At 46.2% G+C, this 25,176-nt stretch overlaps 1 protein-coding gene and 1 pseudogene across 6 annotated transcripts in view; one reads left to right on the plus strand and one right to left on the minus strand.

Annotated features, from left to right (window-relative positions):
- Positions 1-66: 66 nt before the first annotated feature.
- Positions 67-25,176, plus strand: part of LOC116363056 (uncharacterized) — a 40,718-nt gene continuing 15,608 nt past the window's right edge. For 2 of the 6 annotated variants that reach the window (XM_031816976.1, XM_031816981.1), the window contains exons 1-10: positions 67-606; positions 1,406-1,464; positions 1,976-2,166; positions 2,814-3,248; positions 3,453-3,656; positions 13,207-13,359; positions 14,159-14,217; positions 14,729-14,919; positions 15,567-16,001; positions 16,206-16,409. The gene's annotated coding sequence lies outside the window, so the exon portion shown is untranslated. The remainder of the gene's footprint in view (positions 607-1,405; positions 1,465-1,975; positions 2,167-2,813; positions 3,249-3,452; positions 3,657-13,206; positions 13,360-14,158; positions 14,218-14,728; positions 14,920-15,566; positions 16,002-16,205; positions 16,410-25,176) is intronic. The other 4 variants (XM_031816978.1, XM_031816977.1, XM_031816979.1 and 1 more) reach the window with 4 other exon arrangements.
- Positions 10,687-25,021, minus strand: LOC116363059 (polysialoglycoprotein-like; annotated as a pseudogene).

Consider the following 25,176-nt stretch of genomic DNA (forward strand, 5'->3'; position numbering starts at 1 on the left):
ACATGGCTTAACGATCAATTAACAAGCTTGATTGAGTTGTTACGTTCAGATAGAAATAGACCATGTAGAACACATGTTGATTCTTATCAAGTTGGTGGGCAGGCAATCTTTTCTACTCCATATATTGCATTTATATCTGTAATGATTAACCCTAATGGTCTCAGATCAGCAGTAGAAAGAAGTAGGCCTAATTATTTTAGGTGTAATCTTCAAAGATATTAGGGGGAAATAAACACTGTACCCAAATCCACGTTTTACAATGCTCCTGGGAAATGGGTAGGCCTCCACCTATAGTCCTTCACAGTTTTACAGCTGTGATATATTTATTTATTTACATAGATCACATACATAAATAAATATGATAGCTGTAGGTAGCGTTGAGATAAAATTCCCATATTCTATTGCTACTAACATAAATCCTAATATATCATGTTTTCCTCATTTGCTCTGTAGGAGGTTCGTCATATGAAGGACATTCAAGTGGATGTGACCCCTAACCTGCAATAGGGGCTCAGTGAGGTGACAGACATCCTGTAATGGATCTCCAGCTAGTGTCTGAGGACCTGGAGAAGACTGTGTCTACAGCTGTGGGGCAGGACAAGCATGGTAACCTAACCTCACTGTATGAAGGATTTTATTGTTATGGATAGTCATCTCCAATCTGTTCAAATATCACTGTTGTTGATAACACACATTACCAAAATGATTCACACTTGTCTTCCTATTTCCACATAATCTGTCATGGTTCCCCACCCCAACAGGGCATAAAACCAACCTCTCTTTATTGCTACTGCTAATACACCCAAATCCAACAGCGTTCGAGAACCCTGCTCGCAGTGCCAACTGTTAGGTTCTAATTCTCAGAGTAAAAACTCGACGGACACTATGAATGCTTGAACCAAGTTTATTCTTCCCAGAGGGTCAAGACAGCTGCATTAGACAAAAAACATATTCACACAAGCACTGATATTTAATCCTCTCTCCTATGCTGAGTCTCCTCCTACACATCTAAACAGTCAATGCATCTCTGTTGCTAGACAGAACCTTAGTGATATCTGTTCTTCCTCACTTCATCTGACCTGACCGCTACCCCAAAGTGCTCACTCCTCCCCAACTCAAGGCTGACATGGTGATTGGTACCAGACTGTGTCTCTTCTCATCCCAGAGGATCCCACCCATAGGATGCCTGATGGCTAACAAAAACATATCCGGACATAATATAAACGTTATACATTAAGCTCTCTCCCTCAGTGACATGAATTCGTATATTTCATATTCTCAGAACCCAACAGTAGGTTTTAAGGTGTGGCTGCATGTTTGTCGTGGACGCATCGTCACTCTTGATGTTCTTTTTCCAAGTCTGAACTGGCCGTTCTTCTCTTTCCTCGACTAATTGAAACCTCAGGGACAGACATCCTGAACGAATCTGATGTCAGAGCTCCCATCAGCCCTCTACACCTCGCTGTGAGTAAAGCCTACCTGCTCCTGTAGTGGTCTCCATATGACAAATGGCACCCTATTCCCTATTTAGTACACTACGTTTGATCAGATCCTTATAGGCCCTGATCAAAAGTAGTTCACTACATAGGGAATAGGGTGCTATCTGGGATGCAAGCATGGTGTAGATTTTCCACAGGAAGTTGACTGTCCAGACAGACTCACACACCATATTCCGATCTATTCCTGATTAGTGTAAAATACATGCATATTCTACACAGTGATGATGAGGATGATTTCCTTATTTTGCCATTTGAGTTAATCAACCTCAGAGGAGAAGTAGAGTGTTTGTTTCTCAATCCCACGCTTGACAGGAACCTCCGATGTTTATGCTGGGCAGGAGCAAAAATGGGCTCCCGATTGAAAGACTCTGGTCTACTTTAGAGGTCTAGCACTGTATTTCTGTTCAGGTGTACCACTGGTCTACTCTAGGACATTGATTATATTAAGAGTGAATATCTATTCATGCGTACCACAGTCACCACCATGCTATGGAGGTCCTGGTTCAGTCTCTGCTGGATCTAGACGTGAGGGACAGCCAGGGGCGCACCCCTCTGGACCTGGCTGCCTTAAAAAGCCTTGTGGAGTGTGTTGACGTCCTCATCAACCAGGAAGCCTCCATCCTGGTTAAAGACTTCACTCTGAAGAGGACCCCCATCCACGCTGCAGGTAGACATAAGGATATCACATAGAGCTTCTGTAATTAAAAAGTTTTCCTGACCAAGATGGCCATTTGTTTGGTCATGTTGCTAGGACGACTATGTCCACTCTAGGGATGGTATCGTGTGAAAATGCCCACGAGACACTGATCTAAGGTCATTTTTTGTCATGTTCTCCACTAATGATTGAGGATCTAGGGAGGGTAAGCTGATCCTAGATCAGTGCACAGGGGAGACTTCTATCCAGAGCCAGGTACACAGCTAGCAAGTGACAGGCTTCAATGGCCTCAGCCCCAAAATTCTTTATTATCTGCTGTGTTAACATCATGAGGATGTCATCTACCAACACCACTGTTCTTGAAATCTGTCTGTTCATGTGAAGGTTATAGTCGTCCAGCAATCTGCTCATATCCTCTCTGTTGATCCTCCTCTAGCTACCAATGGTCAATCATCTGACATTCTTATATCCTCTTGTTGATCCTCCTCTAGCTACCAATGGTCAATCATCTGACATTCTTATATTCTCTCTGTTTATCCTCCTCTCGCTACCAATGGTCAATCATCTCACATTCTTATATCTTCTCAGTTTTTCCATCTCTAGCTACTGAAGGTCAATCATCTCACATTGTTATATCCTCTCTGTTTATCTTCCTCTAGCAACCAACGGACATTCGGAGTGTTTGCGTTTGCTGATTGGAAATGCTGACATCCAGAGTACAGTGGACATTCAAGACGGAATAGTCACTTGGGTTTTGGATACAATTCCTGAAATAAAGAGATTTTGAAACTGGGGCTGCATCCAAAATGGCAACCTGTACCCTACTTGGTACAGTACTTTAAACCAAAGTCCTATGGGCTCAGGTCAAGAGTAGTGTACCATATAGGGAATAGGTTGCCATTTGGGACTCAGCCTGGTTACTACCAGTTTGTAATATGACCTGTTGTCTTGTGTATCAGAACCCCTCTGATGCTGTCGGTGCTGAGCGGACACAGACTGTGTGTACTCCCTGTTCAACAAGGGAGCAAGCGTAGAAGCCAAAGACAAATGGCACAGAACAGCTCTACACAGAAGGGTTGTGAGGAGAGTTGGCTGTACGCGCTCACACACAGAAAGAGAGGGGGAGGCTTGTTCTGATCTAGGGATGGGGCCATTGAAATACTAGGGATGGCTTTGGTGTGGGATCTAGCATGGAATATAAATTATGCCCAAATATACCTATTATGATTCCTTATTATTTAATTGATTATAAATTATTCAAATCCATTCTTGTCTCCCCTCCCTTCCCTTCCTCCTAGGCGGTGACTTTTCACGAGGAGTGCAGCACAGTGCCAGCTTCCTGGTTCGGGAAGGTAAGGGGCGGAGCCATGTCCACCTGGTGGCGGCGTCCGGACACATCGGGATACTGGGGTGGCTCCTACACACCGCCCAGTCAGTGTGGACCCTCCCCGTCATCACAGACAACCAGGGCTACACGCCACTACACTTGGCCTGCTACAACGGTATGTACTGGACAGAGGGACAGCGAAGTGGGCCAGAGGCCACAAACAAATACACACATAAACATAGCGTGTCTTAAATCACCACAGCCAGCTTCAGGAGGGCACGAACCGAGACAGTCCGCACAGGAACCTTAAGAGTCCCTCAGACAGAGAGAGAGAAGAGGGAGGGATAGGGGGAGGCACAACAGGCCCACACTCATCCTCTCATACCACCAGGTTCCCTTCCAGCAGATACTGCACTTCAGAGGAACTGCTGCTGCTATACCCCATCTTTACCTTTACCCACAAAGGTCCTAAACGGTAGAAAGTGTCCGGCCAACAGACAGACGCACACCTTATGACGGCAATAACCTGTAGTCCAAGGGGATAGTAGCACTTCACTGAGAGCAAAACAGACAGGGACCAAAAGATGTGGAAGAAGCATTTTCAAAACCTGTTTTGACTGTAGAAATTGGGCTGAGTGTTTGTGCTGAGAAAAGACATAAGGAGTGATGTTTCATTTAAGTTTCATGAGAGTGATTGTCATGTTTATCCGCACACTAAGACAGTCAGAACGCACCTAGCCTCTTGTCTGTAATCCATGTGGGAGGAGGGGAAATCATACATTCTGTATGAACAAATATTTTTATAAAATCATTCATGTCTTTTTTTATTCCCACAGGCTCTGTGGGAATAAAAAAATGGTAGCATTTGCTCTGATGAGTAATTGTAAAGATTTAATGCATCCCAAAAGGAACCCTATACTGAATAGTACACTACTGTTGAACAGGGTCCATAGGGTTCTGGTCAAAAGCAGTGCCATTTAGGATGCTGGTATGTGAACAACAGGACTTTTTGATGGGACATATTACATTATTAAACCTACCTGTCCTTTGGCCTCTAGAAAGTAAATGATTCATTAATGTATTCTTTCTTGTGATATTTATGTCATCATTTTGTGCCTTCGTTAGTTACTGAGGGGAGGTTAGGAGAGTAGGGGCACCTGTATGAGCGACGAGAGCTGGTTTTACATGTAAGTATTCACTAATAGGAAACCAAGTCAGTTAGGAGAGAAGACTAGTAGACACCCAGCAGAGTAATTGAAATGCAAGTTGTCAACCGTGATATTAGTTAGCACTGACACCATTAACCCCGATTCTAGCAACATCCTCATATGTACCAACCCCAAACACTCAGTTACACAACCATCAAGTTAAAATGAACTAGAACCCATTCCACATCATGTCAAATCAAAATAACATCAAATGTATTTATATAGCCCTTCGTACATCAGCTGATATCTCAAAGTGCTGTACAGAAACCCAGCCTAAAACCCCAAACAGCAAGCAATGCAGGTGTAGAAGCACGGTGGCTAGGAAAAACTCCCTAGAAAGGCCAAAACCTAGGAAGAAACCTAGAGTGGAACCAGGCTATGTGGGGTGGCCAGTCCTCTTCTGGCTGTGCCGTGTGGAGATTATAACAGAACATGGCCAAGATGTTCATAAATGACCAGCATGGTCAAATAATAATAATCACAGGCAGAACAGTTGAAACTGGAGCAGCAGCACGGCCAGGTGGACTGGGGACAGCAAGGAGTCATCATGCCAGGTAGTCCTGAAGCATGGTCCTAGGGCTCAGGTCCTCCGAGAGAGAGAGAGAAAGAAAGAGAGAAAGAGAAAATTAGAGAGAGCATACTTAAATTCACACAGGACACCGGATAGGACAGGAGAAGTACTCCAGATATAACAAACTGACCCTTGCCCCCCGACACATAAACTACTGCAGCATAAATACTGGAGGCTGAGACAGGAGGGGTCAGGAGACACTGTGGCCCCATCCGATGACACCCCCGGACAGGGCCAAACAGTAAGGATATAACCCCACCCACTTTGCCAAAGCACAGCCCCCACACCACTAGAGGGATATCTTCAACCACCAACTTACCATCCTGAGACAAGGCCCGAGTGTAGCCCACAAAGATCTCCGCCACGGCACAACCCAAGGGAGGGCGCCAACCCAGACAGGAAGATCACATCACCCCTCCTAGGCACGGTATGAAAGAGCCCTAGTAAGCCAGTAACTCAGCCCCTGTTAATAGGGTTAGAGGCAGAGAATCCCAGTGGAAAGAGGGGAGCCGGCCAGGCAGAGACAGCAAGGGCGGTTCGTTGCTCCAGAGCCTTTCCGTTCACCTTCACACTCCTGGGCCAGACTACACTCCATCATATGACCCACTGAAGAGAAGGTTGAGACCGGGTTTGCGTCTCTCACATGGGTAGGCAGACCATTCCATAAAAATGGAGCTCTATAGGAGAAAGCCCTGCCTCCAGCTGTTTGCTTAGAAATTCTAGGGACGATTAGGAGGCCTGCGTCTTGTGACCGTGTAGGTATGTATGGCAGGACCAAATCAGAGAGATAGCAGTAAAACCTTGAAATCAGCCCTTGCCTTGACAGGAGGCCAGTGTAGGGAGGCTAGCACTGGAGTAATATGATATATTTTTGGGGTTCTAGTCAGGATCCTATTTAGCACTAACTGAAGTTTATTTAGTGCTTTATCCGGGTAGCCGGAAAGTAGAGCAGTAGTGCATTGCAGTAGTCTAACCTAGAAGTGACAAAAGCATGGATACATTTTTCGGCATCATTTTTGGACAGAAAGTTAGATTTTTGCAATGTTACGTAGATGGAAAAAAGCTGTCCTTGAAACAGTCTTGATATGTTCTTCAAAAGAGAGATCAGGGTCCAGAGTAACGCCGAGGGCCTTCGCAGTTTTATTTGAGACGACTGTACAGCCATTAAGATTAATTGTCAGATTCAACAGAAGATCTCTTTGTTTCTTGGGACCTAGAACAAGCATCTCTGTTTTGTCCGAGTTTAAAAGTAGAAAGTTTGCAGCCATCCACTTCCTTATGTCTGAAACACATGCTTCTAGCGAGGGCAATTTTGTGGCTTCACCATGTTTCATTGAAATGTTCAGCTGTGTGTCATCTGCATAGCAGTGAAAGTTAACATTATGTTTTCGAATGACATCCCCAAGAGGTAAAATATATAGTGAAATCAATCGTGGTCCTAAAAACGGAACCTTGAGGAACATCGAAATTTACAGTTGATTTGTCAGAGGACAAACAATTCAGAGAGACAAACTGATATCTTTCCGACAGATAAGATCTAAACCAGGCCAGAACTTGTCCGTATGGACCAATTTGGGTTTCCAATCTCTCCAAAAGAATGTGGTGATCGATGGTATCAAAAGCAGCACTAAGGTCTAGGAGCACGAGAACAGATGCAGAGCCCCGGTCTGATGCCATTAAAAGGTCATTTACCACCTTCACAAGTGCAGTCTCAGTGCTATGATGGGGTCTAAAACCAGACTGAAGCATTTCGTATACATTGTTTGTCTTCAGGAAGGCAGTGAGTTGCTGCGCAACAGCCTTTTCTAAAAATGTTGAGAGGAATGGAAGATTCGATATAGGCCGATAGTTTTTTATATTTTCTGGGTCAAGGTTTGGCTTTTTCAAGAGAGGCTTTATTACTGCCACTTTTAGTGAGTTTGGTACACATCCGGTGGATAGAGATCTGTTTATTATGTTCAACATAGGAGGGCCAAGCACAGGAAGCAGCTCTTTCAGTAGTTTAGTTGGAATAGGGTCCAGTATGGATCTTGAAGGTTTAGAGGCCATGATCATTTTCATCGTTGTGTCAAGAGATATAGTACTAAAACACTTGAGTGTCTCTCTTGATCCTAGGTCCTGGCAGAGTTGTGCAGACTCAGGACAAATGAGCTTTGAAGGAATACGCAGATTTAAAGAGGAGTCCGTAATTTGCTTTCTAATAATCATCTTTTCCTCAAAGAGGTTCATGAATTTATTACTGCTGAGGTGAAAGCCATCCTCTCTTGGGGAATGCTGCTTTGTAGTTAGCTTTGCTTTGCGACAGTATCAAAAAGGAATTTCGGATTGTTCTTATTTTCCTCAATTAAGTTGGAAAAATAGGATGATCGAGCAGCAGCAAGGGCTCTTCGATACTGCACGGTACTGTCTTTCCAAGCTAGTCGGAAGACTTCCAGTTTGGTGTGGCGTCATTTCCGTTCCAATTTTCTGGAAGCTTGCTTCAGAGCTCGGGTATTTTCTATATGCCAGGGAGCTAGTTTCTTATGAGAAATGTTTTTAGTTTTTAGGGTTGCAACTGCATCTAGGGTATTGCGCAAGGTTAAATTGAGTTCCTCAGTTAGGTGGTTAACTGATTTTTGTCCTCTGGCGTCCTTGGGTAGACAGAGGGAGTCTGGAAGGACATCAAATAATCTTTGTGTCATCTGTGAATTTATAGCATGACTTTTGATGTTCCTTGGTTGCGGTCTGAGCAGATTATTTGTTGCAATTGCAAATGTAATAAAATGGTGGTCCGATAGTCCAGGATTGTGAGGAAAAACATTAAGATCCACAACATTTATCCCATGGGACAAAACTAGGCCCAGAGTATGACTGTGACAGTGAGTAGGTCCAGAGACATGTTGGACAAAACCCACTGAGTCGATGATGAAAGCCTTTTGGAATGGGTCTGTGGACTTTTCCATGTCAATATTAAAGTCACCAAAAATTTGAAGTAGGCTACATAGATTTCATGACTAGAAGCTCAAAAGATGAAAACGTCTTTTTTGTTTGTTTGTACATTTCAATTTGCTATCGTAAATGTTAGCAACACCTCCGCGGGATGCACGAGGGATATGGTCACTAGTGTAGCCAGGAGGTGAGGCCTCATTTAACACAGTAAATTCATCAGGCTAAAGCCATGTTTCAATCAGGCCAATCACATCAAGATTATGATCAGTTCATTGACTATAATTGCCTTTGAAGTAAGGGATATGACATTAAGTAGCCCTATTTTGAGATGTGAGGTATCATGATCTCTTTCAATAATGACAGGAATGGAGGAGGTCTTTATCCTAGTGAGATTGCTAAGGCGAACACCGCCACGTTTAGTTTTGTCCAACCTAGGTCGAGGCACAGACACGGTCTCAATGGAGATAGCTGAGCTGACTACACTGACTGTGCTAGTGGCAGACTGGCTAACAGCCTGCTGCCTGGCCTGCACCCTATTTCATTGTGGTGCTAGAGGAGTTAGAGCCCTGTCTATGTTGGTAGATAAGATGAGAGCACCCCTCCAGCTAGGATGGAGTCCGTCACTCCTCCGCAGGTCAGGCTTGGTCCTGTTTGTGGGTGAGTCCCAGAAAGAGGGCCAATTATATACAAAATTCTATCTTTTGGGAGGGGCAGAAACCAGTTTTCATCCAGCGATTGAGTTGTGAGACTCTGCTGTAGAGCTCATCACTCCCCCTAACTGGGAGGGGGCCAGAGACAATTACTCAATGCCGACACATCTTTCTAGCTGATTTACACGCTGAAGCTATGTTGCGCTTGGTGATCTCTGACTGTTTCATCCTAATATCGTTGGTGCCGACGTGGATAACAATATCTCTATACTCGCCAGTTTGAGCTTTAGCCAGCACCATCTTCAGATTAGCCTTAACGTCGGTTGCCCTGCCGCCTGGTAAACAGTGTATGATCGCTGGATGATTCGTTTTAAGTCTAATACTGCGGGTAATGGAGTCGCCAATGACGAGAGTTTTCAATTTGTCAGAGCTAATGGTGGGAAGCTTCGGCGTCTCAGACCCCGTAACGGGAGGAGTAGAGACAAGAGAAGGCTCGGCCTCTGACTCCGACTCGTTGCTTAATGGGGAAAACCGGTTGAAAGTTTGTCGGCTGAATGAGCGACACCGGTTGAGCATTCCTACAGCATTACCCTCCAGAAACCGTGAGAAAGTTGTCCGGCTGCGGGGACCGTGCGAGGGGATTTATACTAACGTTACTATCTGTACTTACTGGTGGCACAGACGCTGTTTCATCCTTTCCTACACAGAAATTACCCTTGCCTAACGATTGCGTCTGAAGCTGGGCTTGTAGCACAGTTGTATCCTCACCGTAAGGCGATCGTTCTCCTGTATGAGTACAGCGACTGCAATTAGAAGGCATCATGTTAATGTTACTTAGCTTCGGCTGTTGGAGGTCCTGACGAACCATGTCCAGATAAAGCGTCCGGAGTATGAGGATTCTGTGTTATGCACTATAGCCCGTTACCATATGTGATTTAATATTATCTGCTGTTGGCTTGTGTGGATGTATGTATGTGTTATGCAACATAGCTGACTTGAACCCTTGTTAACAGTTTCAGGGCCATGGGCCTTTCTCATGATGGAAAAATACATAACATGAAGGCCGGACCTGTGCAATGAGTTGGGGGGGGCACATTCAGAACGTAGTGTTGCGAGAACAGTCTTGTTAGATAACAGGAGCCAGGTGCCTGATAACTGCATATCTACAACGACTGACCGCTGAAGCGCTTAGAGGGCTGGGACCAGCCTCTGCGCCAACAATCAACGATTGGGCGTGGTTTAGACTCACCCAGCCTAGTCTCTACTCTGACAGGCCGGCTCGGAAGCAGGAACTACTTCTGTCAGAGTATATTAAATATCTTTGTCAGGAACAAGTCAGTTCTGTTTTGCCCTGCGAGGTGGGACAGAGAGCCCGTATATACGAAAATTGCATTTACCACTTACTGCTTAGCTAATAAAAAATACATAGCATACGTCGGTGCCTCATTTTTATATTTTTCCTGATACCAGATTCGAATTGACGCAACCCTGACACGAGGGGAAAAACCAAAAATATAAACGGTAATTATAAAGTAAAAACCGTAAAGTTGTCATGTAGCAAAGTAGGCAACAAAACACACAGCAACACGTAAACAAGTCTGCAAGTTGTGACCGGAAATGGCGTCAAAATGCTGTGTGAGGTATCATGTGATGCTACTAGCATAAATGGACCAACACTGAGCAAATGTAGCTTAAGTCAAATGGTAATTTAAAACACAGGGGTCAGAGTAATATTGCTGGCGCATGGATATAATGCAAAATAAATGTTGCCATCACCCCAGTTACTCAAGTCAGGTCATAGACCTCAGCTCCAAGTAGGAACCACCAAAACAATACAGAGGACACAAGTATTACAGTTAATGTTTATTTGAGCCAAAACAAGCAAATGCAGTTACACACTGGACTAGAGTACCCGTTAACTATTGCATGTCCCACGTCAGATATCCATGGCGTCGTCGCCGGACGGGCCGGTGGCAGCTTCAGAGGTGGCGTCGTCAGAGGACGGGCCGGTGGCAGCTTCAGAGGTGGCGTCGTCGCCAGGACGGGCCGGTGGCAGCTTCAGAGGTGGCGTCGTCGCCAGGACGGGCCGGTGGCAGCTTCAGAGGTGGCGTCGTCGCCAGGACGGGCCGGTGGCAGCTTCAGAGGTGGCGTCGTCGCCGGACGGGCCGGTGGCAGCTTCAGAGGTGGCGTCGTCGCCGGACGGGCCGGTGGCAGCTTCAGAGGTGGCGTCGTCGCCGGACGGGCCGGTGGCAGCTTCAGAGGTGGCGTCGTCGCCGGACGGGCCGGTGGCAGCTTCAGAGGTGGCGTCGTCGCCGGACGGGCCGGTGGCAGCTTCAGAGGTGGCGTCGTCGCCGGACGGGCCGGTGGCAGCTTCAGAGGTGGCGTCGTCGCCGGACGGGCCGGTGGCAGCTTCAGAGGTGGCGTCGTCGCCGGACGGGCCGGTGGCAGCTTCAGAGGTGGCGTCGTCGCCGGACGGGCCGGTGGCAGCTTCAGAGGTGGCGTCGTCGCCGGACGGGCCGGTGGCAGCTTCAGAGGTGGCGTCGTCGCCGGACGGGCCGGTGGCAGCTTCAGAGGTGCGTCGTCGCCGGACGGGCCGGTGGCAGCTTCAGAGGTGGCGTCGTCGCCGGACGGGCCGGTGGCAGCTTCAGAGGTGGCGTCGTCGCCGGACGGGCCGGTGGCAGCTTCAGAGGTGGCGTCGTCGCCGGACGGGCCGGTGGCAGCTTCAGAGGTGGCGTCGTCGCGGACGGGCCGGTGGCAGCTTCAGAGGTGGCGTCGTCAGCGGACGGGCCGGTGGCAGCTTCAGAGGTGGCGTCGTCAGAGGACGGGCCGGTGGCAGCTTCAGAGGTGGCGTCGTCAGAGGACGGGCCGGTGGCAGCTTCAGAGGTGGCGTCGTCAGAGGACGGGCCGGTGGCAGCTTCAGAGGTGGCGTCGTCAGAGGACGGGCCGGTGGCAGCTTCAGAGGTGCGTCGTCAGAGGACGGGCCGGTGGCAGCTTCAGAGGTGAGGTCGTCAGAGGACGGGCCGGTGGCAGCTTCAGAGGTGGCGTCGTCAGAGGACATGTGCCTCAGCTTCTCCTCAGAGGACAGGGCATCATTTGCCGGAGAACTACCATGGTTTGGAGAAGCTTGGGATTCTACTTCATTGGTCTCTAAATACTCTTGAGAAAAAACAAAAGGAACAGTTGGGTATTCTACAGCAACACATCTGTTCTACACGGTCTAGGCCAAATTGCTAATCGAATTTTGAGCAACATGAAGCCAACAGTTTTCAAAGTATATGTTTCAGGCCGTACCTTCTCTGGTTTGTTTCGCGTCAGACCCTATGGATCGGAGCAAGGCCAGGGCATGCACAATGGAGACGTCATTTGATGACAGCTCTGAAAAATTTAGGTTTAGGTACACAAGCAAAAGGTTTGACAACATTATTTAGACTGAGTTACTCTATGCTGTTGAATGAGTGTCAAACACAGCAGCACCATAGACAGTGACAAAGAACATAGCTAGAAGGGTTGTGGAAAGAAACACTTACCTCCAAGTCTCCTCTGCAGAGAGACTTGATCTTGCTTCTGGGACTTTCCAACAGGGTAACAAGAAACTGAGGAGAAAGTGTTGACAGAAGTTGAGTTCACACAAAATAGCTACATATATTAATAGCAGTGAAGAATAAAAGATGACCAACGCGGAAGATACAGACAGTCAAATATTAATACCCAACTTATAAAGTTAAGCATATTTACCAAACAAATCCCTTAAACATTAGTGAACCAACCTTTGACAACCCCCACAGTCATCACAACGAGCAGCAATTCTCTCACACCTCCCATGATCATGAAAATAGTCTGTGTTATCAACAGGTAATGTCTTCCCATGGCCTGTATGAGGCTTATATAGGCCACTAATGACCGTTTACCTGACAAACATGGCTTAACGATCAATTAACAAGCTTGATTGAGTTGTTACGTTCAGATAGAAATAGACCATGTAGAACACATGTTGATTCTTATCAAGTTGGTGGGCAGGCAATCTTTTCTACTCCATATATTGCATTTATATCTGTAATGATTAACCCTAATGGTCTCAGATCAGCAGTAGAAAGAAGTAGGCCTAATTATTTTAGGTGTAATCTTCAAAGATATTAGGGGGAAATAAACACTGTACCCAAATCCACGTTTTACAATGCTCCTGGGAAATGGGTAGGCCTCCACCTATAGTCCTTCACAGTTTTACAGCTGTGATATATTTATTTATTTACATAGATCACATACATAAATAAATATGATAGCTGTAGGTAGCGTTGAGATAAAATTCCCATATTCTATTGCTACTAACATAAATCCTAATATATCATGTTTTCCTCATTTGCTCTGTAGGAGGTTCGTCATATGAAGGACATTCAAGTGGATGTGACCCCTAACCTGCAATAGGGGCTCAGTGAGGTGACAGACATCCTGTAATGGATCTCCAGCTAGTGTCTGAGGACCTGGAGAAGGCTGTGTCTACAGCTGTGGGGCAGGACAAGCATGGTAACCTAACCTCACTGTATGAAGGATTTTATTGTTATGGATAGTCATCTCCAATCTGTTCAAATATCACTGTTGTTGATAACACACATTACCAAAATGATTCACACTTGTCTTCCTATTTCCACATAATCTGTCATGGTTCCCCACCCCAACAGGGCATAAAACCAACCTCTCTTTATTGCTACTGCTAATACACCCAAATCCAACAGCGTTCGAGAACCCTGCTCGCAGTGCCAACTGTTAGGTTCTAATTCTCAGAGTAAAAACTCGACGGACACTATGAATGCTTGAACCAAGTTTATTCTTCCCAGAGGGTCAAGACAGCTGCATTAGACAAAAAACATATTCACACAAGCACTGATATTTAATCCTCTCTCCTATGCTGAGTCTCCTCCTACACATCTAAACAGTCAATGCATCTCTGTTGCTAGACAGAACCTTAGTGATATCTGTTCTTCCTCACTTCATCTGACCTGACCGCTACCCCAAAGTGCTCACTCCTCCCCAACTCAAGGCTGACATGGTGATTGGTACCAGACTGTGTCTCTTCTCATCCCAGAGGATCCCACCCATAGGATGCCTGATGGCTAACAAAAACATATCCTGACATAATGTAAACGTTATACATTAAGCTCTCTCCCTCAGTGACATGAATTCGTATATTTCATATTCTCAGAACCCAACAGTAGGTTTTAAGGTGTGGCTGCATGTTTGTCGTGGACGCATCGTCACTCTTGATGTTCTTTTTCCAAGTCTGAACTGGCCGTTCTTCTCTTTCCTCGACTAATTGAAACCTCAGGGACAGACATCCTGAACGAATCTGATGTCAGAGCTCCCATCAGCCCTCTACACCTCGCTGTGAGTAAAGCCTACCTGCTCCTGTAGTGGTCTCCATATGACAAATGGCACCCTATTCCCTATTTAGTACACTACGTTTGATCAGATCCTTATAGGCCCTGATCAAAAGTAGTTCACTACATAGGGAATAGGGTGCTATCTGGGATGCAAGCATGGTGTAGATTTTCCACAGGAAGTTGACTGTCCAGACAGACTCACACACCATATTCCGATCTATTCCTGATTAGTGTAAAATACATGCATATTCTACACAGTGATGATGAGGATGATTTCCTTATTTTGCCATTTGAGTTAATCAACCTCAGAGGAGAAGTAGAGTGTTTGTTTCTCAATCCCACGCTTGACAGGAACCTCCGATGTTTATGCTGGGCAGGAGCAAAAATGGGCTCCCGATTGAAAGACTCTGGTCTACTTTAGAGGTCTAGCACTGTATTTCTGTTCAGGTGTACCACTGGTCTACTCTAGGACATTGATTATATTAAGAGTGAATATCTATTCATGCGTACCACAGTCACCACCATGCTATGGAGGTCCTGGTTCAGTCTCTGCTGGATCTAGACGTGAGGGACAGCCAGGGGCGCACCCCTCTGGACCTGGCTGCCTTAAAAAGCCTTGTGGAGTGTGTTGACGTCCTCATCAACCAGGAAGCCTCCATCCTGGTTAAAGACTTCACTCTGAAGAGGACCCCCATCCACGCTGCAGGTAGACATAAGGATATCACATAGAGCTTCTGTAATTAAAAAGTTTTCCTGACCAAGATGGCCATTTGTTTGGTCATGTTGCTAGGACGACTATGTCCACTCTAGGGATGGTATCGTGTGAAAATGCCCACGAGACACTGATCTAAGGTCATTTTTTGTCATGTTCTCCACTAATGATTGAGGATCTAGGGAGGGTAAGCTGATCCTAGATCAGTGCACAGGGGAGACTTCTATCCAGAGCCAGGTACACAGCTAGCAAGTGACAGGCTTCAATGGCCTCAGCCCCAAAATTCTTTATTATCTGCTGTGTTAACATCATGAGGATGTCATCTACCAACACCACTGTTCTTGAAATCTGTCTGTTCATGTGAAGGTTATAGTCGTCCAGCAATCTGCTCATATCCTCTCTGTTGATCCTCCTCTAGCTACCAATGGTCAATCATCTGACATTCTTATATCCTCTTGTTGATCCTCCTCTAGCTACCAATGGTCAATCATCTGACATTCTTATATTCTCTCTGTTTATCCTCCTCTCGCTACCAATGGTCAATCATCTCACATTCTTATATCTTCTCAGTTTTTCCATCTCTAGCTACTGAAGGTCAATCATCTCACATTGTTATATCCTCTCTGTTTATCTTCCTCTAGCAACCAACGGACATTCGGAGTGTTTGCGTTTGCTGATTGGAAATGCTGACATCCAGAGTACAGTGGACATTCAAGACGGAATAGTCACTTGGGTTTTGGATACAATTCCTGAAATAAAGAGATTTTGAAACTGGGGCTGCATCCAAAATGGCAACCTGTACCCTACTTGGTACAGTACTTTAAACCAAAGTCCTATGGGCTCAGGTCAAGAGTAGTGTACCATATAGGGAATAGGTTGCCATTTGGGACTCAGCCTGGTTACTACCAGTTTGTAATATGACCTGTTGTCTTGTGTATCAGAACCCCTCTGATGCTGTCGGTGCTGAGCGGACACAGACTGTGTGTACTCCCTGTTCAACAAGGGAGCAAGCGTAGAAGCCAAAGACAAATGGCACAGAACAGCTCTACACAGAAGGGTTGTGAGGAGAGTTGGCTGTACGCGCTCACACACAGAAAGAGAGGGGGAGGCTTGTTCTGATCTAGGGATGGGGCCATTGAAATACTAGGGATGGCTTTGGTGTGGGATCTAGCATGGAATATAAATTATGCCCAAATATACCTATTATGATTCCTTATTATTTAATTGATTATAAATTATTCAAATCCATTCTTGTCTCCCCTCCCTTCCCTTCCTCCTAGGCGGTGACTTTTCACGAGGAGTGCAGCACAGTGCCAGCTTCCTGGTTCGGGAAGGTAAGGGGCGGAGCCATGTCCACCTGGTGGCGGCGTCCGGACACATCGGGATACTGGGGTGGCTCCTACACACCGCCCAGTCAGTGTGGACCCTCCCCGTCATCACAGACAACCAGGGCTACACGCCACTACACTTGGCCTGCTACAACGGTATGTACTGGACAGAGGGACAGCGAAGTGGGCCAGAGGCCACAAACAAATACACACATAAACATAGCGTGTCTTAAATCACCACAGCCAGCTTCAGGAGGGCACGAACCGAGACAGTCCGCACAGGAACCTTAAGAGTCCCTCAGACAGAGAGAGAGAAGAGGGAGGGATAGGGGGAGGCACAACAGGCCCACACTCATCCTCTCATACCACCAGGTTCCCTTCCAGCAGATACTGGCACTTCAGAGGAACTGCTGCTGCTATACCCCATCTTTACCTTTACCCACAAAGGTCCTAAACGGTAGAAAGTGTCCGGCCAACAGACAGACGCACACCTTATGACGGCAATAACCTGTAGTCCAAGGGGATAGTAGCACTTCACTGAGAGCAAAACAGACAGGGACCAAAAGATGTGGAAGAAGCATTTTCAAAACCTGTTTTGACTGTAGAAATTGGGCTGAGTGTTTGTGCTGAGAAAAGACATAAGGAGTGATGTTTCATTTAAGTTTCATGAGAGTGATTGTCATGTTTATCCGCACACTAAGACAGTCAGAACGCACCTAGCCTCTTGTCTGTAATCCATGTGGGAGGAGGGGAAATCATACATTCTGTATGAACAAATATTTTTATAAAATCATTCATGTCTTTTTTTATTCCCACAGGCTCTGTGGGAATAAAAAAATGGTAGCATTTGCTCTGATGAGTAATTGTAAAGATTTAATGCATCCCAAAAGGAACCCTATACTGAATAGTACACTACTGTTGAACAGGGTCCATAGGGTTCTGGTCAAAAGCAGTGCCATTTAGGATGCTGGTATGTGAACAACAGGACTTTTTGATGGGACATATTACATTATTAAACCTACCTGTCCTTTGGCCTCTAGAAAGTAAATGATTCATTAATGTATTCTTTTTTGTGATATTTATGTCATCATTTTGTGCCTTCGTTAGTTACTGAGGGGAGGTTAGGAGAGTAGGGGCACCTGTATGAGTGACGAGAGCTGGTTTTACATGTAAGCATTCACTAATAGGAAACCAAGTCAGTTAGGAGAGAAGACTAGTAGACACCCAGCAGAGTAATTGAAATGCAAGTTGTCAACCGTGATATTAGTTAGCACTGACACCATACCCCGATTCTAGCAACATCCTCATATGTACCAACCCCAAACACTCAGTTACACAACCATCAAGTTAAAATGAACTAGAACCCATTCCACATCATGTCAAATCAAAATAACATCAAATGTATTTATATAGCCCTTCGTACATCAGCTGATATCTCAAAGTGCTGTACAGAAACCCAGCCTAAAACCCCAAACAGCAAGCAATGCAGGTGTAGAAGCACGGTGGCTAGGAAAAACTCCCTAGAAAGGCCAAAACCTAGGAAGAAACCTAGAGTGGAACCAGGCTATGTGGGGTGGCCAGTCCTCTTCTGGCTGTGCCGTGTGGAGATTATAACAGAACATGGCCAAGATGTTCATAAATGACCAGCATGGTCAAATAATAATAATCACAGGCAGAACAGTTGAGTCATCATGCCAGGTAGTCCTGAAGCATGGTCCTAGGGCTCAGGTCCTCCGAGAGAGAGAAAGAAAGAGAGAAAGAGAAAATTAGAGAGAGCATACTTAAATTCACACAGGACACCGGATAGGACAGGATAAATACTCCAGATATAACAAACTGACCCTTGCCCCCCGACACATAAACTACTGCAGCATAAATACTGGAGGCTGAGACAGGAGGGGTCAGGAGACACTGTGGCCCCATCCGATGACACCCCCGGACAGGGCCAAACAGTAAGGATATAACCCCACCCACTTTGCCAAAGCACAGCCCCCACACCACTAGAGGGATATCTTCAACCACCAACTTACCATCCTGAGACAAGGCCCGAGTGTAGCCCACAAAGATCTCCGCCACGGCACAACCCAAGGGAGGGCGCCAACCCAGACAGGAAGATCACATCACCCCTCCTAGGCACGGTATGAAAGAGCCCTAGTAAGCCAGTAACTCAGCCCCTGTTCATAGGGTTAGAGGCAGGAAGCCAGTGTAGGGAGGCTAGCACTGGAGTAATATGATATATTTTTGGGGTTCTAGTCAGGATCCTATTTAGCACTAACTGAAGTTTATTTAGTGCTTTATCCGGGTAGCCGGAAAGTAGAGCAGTAGTGCATTGCAGTAGTCTAACCTAGAAGTGACAAAAGCATGGCTACATTTTTCGGCATAATTTTTGGACAGAAAGTTTGATTTTTGCAATGTTACGTAGATGGAAAAAAGCTGTCCTTGAAACAGTCTTGATATGTTCTTCAAATGAGAGATCAGGGTCCAGAGTAACGCCGAGGGCCTTCGCAGTTTTATTTGAGACGACTGTACAGCCATTAAGATTAATTGTCAGATTCAACAGAAGATCTCTTTGTTTCTTGGGACCTAGAACAAGCATCTCTGTTTTGTCCGAGTTTAAAAGTAGAACGTTTCCTTATGTCTGAAACACATGCTTCTAGCGAGGGCAATTTTGGGGCTTCACCATGTTTCATTGAAATGTTCAGCTGTGTGTCATCTGCATAGCAGTGAAAGTTAACATTATGTTTTCGAATGACATCCCCAAGAGGTAAAATATATAGTGAAATCAATCGTGGTCCTAAAAACAGAACCTTGAGGAACATCGAAATTTACAGTTGATTTGTCAGAGGACAAACAATTCAGAGAGACAAACTGATATCTTTCCGACAGATAAGATCTAAACCAGGCCAGAACTTGTCCGTATGGACCAATTTGGGTTTCCAATCTCTCCAAAAGAATGTGGTGATCGATGGTATCAAAAGCAGCACTAAGGTCTAGGAGCACGAGAACAGATGCAGAGCCCCGGTCTGATGCCATTAAAAGGTCATTTACCACCTTCACAAGTGCAGTCTCAGTGCTATGATGGGGTCTAAAACCAGACTGAAGCATTTCGTATACATTGTTTGTCTTCAGGAAGGCAGTGAGTTGCTGCGCAACAGCCTTTTCTAAAAATGTTGAGAGGAATGGAAGATTCGATATAGGCCGATAGTTTTTTATATTTTCTGGGTCAAGGTTTGGCTTTTTCAAGAGAGGCTTTATTACTGCCACTTTTAGTGAGTTTGGTACACATCCGGTGGATAGAGATCTGTTTATTATGTTCAACATAGCTCTTTCAGTAGTTTAGTTGGAATAGGGTCCAGTATGGATCTTGAAGGTTTAGAGGCCATGATAATTTTCATCGTTGTGTCAAGAGATATAGTACTAAAACACTTGAGTGTCTCTCTTGATCCTAGGTCCTGGCAGAGTTGTGCAGACTCAGGACAAATGAGCTTTGAAGGAATACGCAGATTTAAAGAGGAGTCCGTAATTTGCTTTCTAATAATCATCTTTTCCTCAAAGAAGTTCATGAATTTATTACTGCTGAGGTGAAAGCCATCCTCTCTTGGGGAATGCTGCTTTGTAGTTAGCTTTGCGACAGTATCAAAAAGGAATTTCGGATTGTTCTTATTTTCCTCAATTAAGTTGGAAAAATAGGATGATCGAGCAGCAGCAAGGGCTCTTCGATACTGCACGGTACTGTCTTTCCAAGCTAGTCGGAAGACTTCCAGTTTGTTGTGGCGCCATTTCCGTTCCAATTTTCTGGAAGCTTGCTTCAGAGCTCGGGTATTTTCTGTATACCAGGGAGCTAGTTTCTTATGAGAAATGTTTTTAGTTTTTAGGGTTGCAACTGCATCTAGGGTATTGCGCAAGGTTAAATTGAGTTCCTCAGTTAGGTGGTTAACTGATTTTTGTCCTCTGGCATCCTTGGGTAGACAGAGGGAGTCTGGAAGGACATCAAAGAATCTTTGTGTCATCTGTGAATTTATAGCACGACTTTTGATGTTCCTTGGTTGCGGTCTGAGCAGATTATTCGTTGCAATTGCAAATGTAATAAAATGGTGGTCCGATAGTCCAGGATTATGAGGAAAAACATTAAGATCCACAACATTTATCCCATGGGACAAAACTAGGCCCAGAGTATGACTGTGACAGTGAGTAGGTCCAGAGACATGTTGGACAAAACCCACTGAGTCGATGATGAAAGCCTTTTGGAGTGGGTCTGTGGACTTTTTCATGTGAATATTAAAGTCACCAAAAATTTGAATATTATCTGCTATGACTACAAGGTCCGATAGGAATTCAGGGAACTCAATGAGGAACGCTGTATATGGCCCAGGAGGCCTGTAAACAGTAGCTAAAAAAAAGTTATTGAGTAGGCTACATAGATTTCATGACTAGAAGCTCAAAAGATGAAAACGTCTTTTTTGTTTGTTTGTACATTTCAATTTGCTATCGTAAATGTTAGCAACACCTCCGCGGGATGCACGAGGGATATGGTCACTAGTGTAGCCAGGAGGTGAGGCCTCATTTAACACAGTAAATTCATCAGGCTAAAGCCATGTTTCAATCAGGCCAATCACATCAAGATTATGATCAGTTCATTGACTATAATTGCCTTTGAAGTAAGGGATATGACATTAAGTAGCCCTATTTTGAGATGTGAGGTATCATGATCTCTTTCAATAATGACAGGAATGGAGGAGGTCTTTATCCTAGTGAGATTGCTAAGGCGAACACCGCCACGTTTAGTTTTGTCCAACCTAGGTCGAGGCACAGACACGGTCTCAATGGAGATAGCTGAGCTGACTACACTGACTGTGCTAGTGGCAGACTGGCTAACAGCCTGCTGCCTGGCCTGCACCCTATTTCATTGTGGTGCTAGAGGAGTTAGAGCCCTGTCTATGTTGGTAGATAAGATGAGAGCACCCCTCCAGCTAGGATGGAGTCCGTCACTCCTCCGCAGGTCAGGCTTGGTCCTGTTTGTGGGTGAGTCCCAGAAAGAGGGCCAATTATATACAAAATTCTATCTTTTGGGAGGGGCAGAAACCAGTTTTCATCCAGCGATTGAGTTGTGAGACTCTGCTGTAGAGCTCATCACTCCCCCTAACTGGGAGGGGGCCAGAGACAATTACTCAATGCCGACACATCTTTCTAGCTGATTTACACGCTGAAGCTATGTTGCGCTTGGTGATCTCTGACTGTTTCATCCTAATATCGTTGGTGCCGACGTGGATAACAATATCTCTATACTCGCCAGTTTGAGCTTTAGCCAGCACCATCTTCAGATTAGCCTTAACGTCGGTTGCCCTGCCGCCTGGTAAACAGTGTATGATCGCTGGATGATTCGTTTTAAGTCTAATACTGCGGGTAATGGAGTCGCCAATGACGAGAGTTTTCAATTTGTCAGAGCTAATGGTGGGAAGCTTCGGCGTCTCAGACCCCGTAACGGGAGGAGTAGAGACAAGAGAAGGCTCGGCCTCTGACTCCGACTCGTTGCTTAATGGGGAAAACCGGTTGAAAGTTTGTCGGCTGAATGAGCGACACCGGTTGAGCATTCCTACAGCATTACCCTCCAGAAACCGTGAGAAAGTTGTCCGGCTGCGGGGACCGTGCGAGGGGATTTATACTAACGTTACTATCTGTACTTACTGGTGGCACAGACGCTGTTTCATCCTTTCCTACACAGAAATTACCCTTGCCTAACGATTGCGTCTGAAGCTGGGCTTGTAGCACAGTTGTATCCTCACCGTAAGGCGATCGTTCTCCTGTATGAGTACAGCGACTGCAATTAGAAGGCATCATGTTAATGTTACTTAGCTTCGGCTGTTGGAGGTCCTGACGAACCATGTCCAGATAAAGCGTCCGGAGTATGAGGATTCTGTGTTATGCACTATAGCCCGTTACCATATGTGATTTAATATTATCTGCTGTTGGCTTGTGTGGATGTATGTATGTGTTATGCAACATAGCTGACTTGAACCCTTGTTAACAGTTTCAGGGCCATGGGCCTTTCTCATGATGGAAAAATACATAACATGAAGGCCGGACCTGTGCAATGAGTTGGGGGGGGCACATTCAGAACGTAGTGTTGCGAGAACAGTCTTGTTAGATAACAGGAGCCAGGTGCCTGATAACTGCATATCTACACAGCTACAACGACTGACCGCTGAAGCGCTTAGAGGGCTGGGACCAGCCTCTGCGCCAACAATCAACGATTGGGCGTGGTTTAGACTCACCCAGCCTAGTCTCTACTCTGACAGGCCGGCTCGGAAGCAGGAACTACTTCTGTCAGAGTATATTAAATATCTTTGTCAGGAACAAGTCAGTTCTGTTTTGCCCTGCGAGGTGGGACAGAGAGCCCGTATATACGAAAATTGCATTTACCACTTACTGCTTAGCTAATAAAAAATACATAGCATACGTCGGTGCCTCATTTTTATATTTTTCCTGATACCAGATTCGAATTGACGCAACCCTGACACGAGGGGAAAAACCAAAAATATAAACGGTAATTATAAAGTAAAAACCGTAAAGTTGTCATGTAGCAAAGTAGGCAACAAAACACAGCAACACGTAAACAAGTCTGCAAGTTGTGACCGGAAATGGCGTCAAAATGCTGTGTGAGGTATCATGTGATGCTACTAGCATAAATGGACCAACACTGAGCAAATGTAGCTTAAGTCAAATGGTAATTTAAAACACAGGGGTCAGAGTAATATTGCTGGCGCATGGATATAATGCAAAATAAATGTTGCCATCACCCCAGTTACTCAAGTCAGGTCATAGACCTCAGCTCCAAGTAGGAACCACCAAAACAATACAGAGGACACAAGTATTACAGTTAAGTTTATTTGAGCCAAAACAAGCAAATGCAGTTACACACTGGACTAGAGTACCCGTTAACTATTGCATGTCCCACGTCAGATATCCATGGCGTCGTCGCGGACGGGCGGTGGCAGCTTCAGAGGTGGCGTCGTCAGAGACGGGCCGGTGGCAGCGTCAGAGGTGGCGTCGTCAGAGGACGGGCCCGTGGCAGCGTCAGAGGTGGCGTCGTCAGAGGACGGGCGGTGGCAGCTTCAGAGGTGGCGTCGTCAGAGGACGGGCCGGTGGCAGCTCAGAGGTGGCGTCGTCAGAGGACGGGCCGGTGGCAGCTCAGAGGTGGCGTCGTCAGAGGACGGGCCGGTGGCAGCGTCAGAGGTGGCGTCGTCAGAGGACGGGCCGGTGCAGCTCAGAGGTGGCGTCGTCAGAGACGGGCGGTGGCAGCTTCAGAGGGTGGCGTCGTCAGGAGGACGGGCCGGTGGCAGCTTCAGAGGTGGCGTCGTCAGAGGACGGGCCGGTGGCAGCTACAGAGGTGGCGTCGTCAGAGGACGGGCCGGTGGCAGCTACAGAGGTGGCGTCGTCAGAGGACGGGCCGGTGGCAGCTTCAGAGGTGGCGTCGTCAGAGGACGGGCCGGTGGCAGCTTCAGAGGTGGCGTCGTCAGAGGACGGGCCGGTGGCAGCGTCAGAGGTGGCGTCGTCAGAGGACGGGCCGGTGGCAGCGTCAGAGGTGGCGTCGTCAGAGGACGGGCCGGTGGCAGCTACAGAGGTGGCGTCGTCAGAGGACGGGCCGGTGGCAGCTACAGAGGTGGCGTCGTCAGAGGACGGGCCGGTGGCAGCGTCAGAGGTGGCGTCGTCAGAGGACGGGCCGGTGGCAGCGTCAGAGGTGGCGTCGTCAGAGGACGGGCCGGTGGCAGCTTCAGAGGTGGCGTCGTCAGAGGACGGGCCGGTGGCAGCTTCAGAGGTGGCGTCGTCAGAGGACGGGCCGGTGGCAGCTTCAGAGGTGGCGTCGTCAGAGGACGGGCCGGTGGCAGCTTCAGAGGTGGCGTCGTCAGAGGACGGGCCGGTGGCAGCTTCAGAGGTGGCGTCGTCAGAGGACAGGGCATCATTTGCCGGAGAGCTACCATGGTTTGGAGAAGCTTGGGATTCTACTTCATTGGTCTCTAAATACTCTTGAGAATAAACAAAAGGAACAGTTGGGTATTCTACAGCAACACATCTGTTCTACACGGTCTAGGCCAAATTGCTAATCGAATTTTGAGCAACATGAAGCCAACAGTTTTCAAAGTATATGTTTCAGGCCGTACCTTCTCTGGTTTGTTTCGCGTCAGACCCTATGGATCGGAGCAAGGCCAGGGCATGCACAATGGAGACGTCATTTGATGACAGCTCTGAAAAATTTAGGTTTAGGTACACAAGCAAAAGGTTTGACAACATTATTTAGACTGAGTTACTCTATGCTGTTGAATGAGTGTCAAACACAGCAGCACCATAGACAGTGACAAAGAACATAGCTAGAAGGGTTGTGGAAAGAAACACTTACCTCCAAGTCTCCTCTGCAGAGAGACTTGATCTTGCTTCTGGGACTTTCCAACAGGGTAACAAGAAACTGAGGAGAAAGTGTTGACAGAAGTTGAGTTCACACAAAATAGCTACATATATTAATAGCAGTGAAGAATAAAAGATGACCAACGCGGAAGATACAGACAGTCAAATATTAATACCCAACTTATAAAGTTAAGCATATTTACCAAACAAATCCCTTAAACATTAGTGAACCAACCTTTGACAACCCCCACAGTCATCACAACGAGCAGCAATTCTCTCACACCTCCCATGATCATGAAAATAGTCTGTGTTATCAACAGGTAATGTCTTCCCATGGCCTGTATGAGGCTTATATAGGCCACTAATGACCGTTTACCTGACAAACATGGCTTAACGATCAATTAACAAGCTTGATTGAGTTGTTACGTTCAGATAGAAATAGACCATGTAGAACACATGTTGATTCTTATCAAGTTGGTGGGCAGGCAATCTTTTCTACTCCATATATTGCATTTATATCTGT

Source organism: Oncorhynchus kisutch, unplaced genomic scaffold (genome assembly GCF_002021735.2).
Source record: "Oncorhynchus kisutch isolate 150728-3 unplaced genomic scaffold, Okis_V2 scaffold908, whole genome shotgun sequence".
Lineage (NCBI taxonomy): Eukaryota > Metazoa > Chordata > Actinopteri > Salmoniformes > Salmonidae > Oncorhynchus > Oncorhynchus kisutch.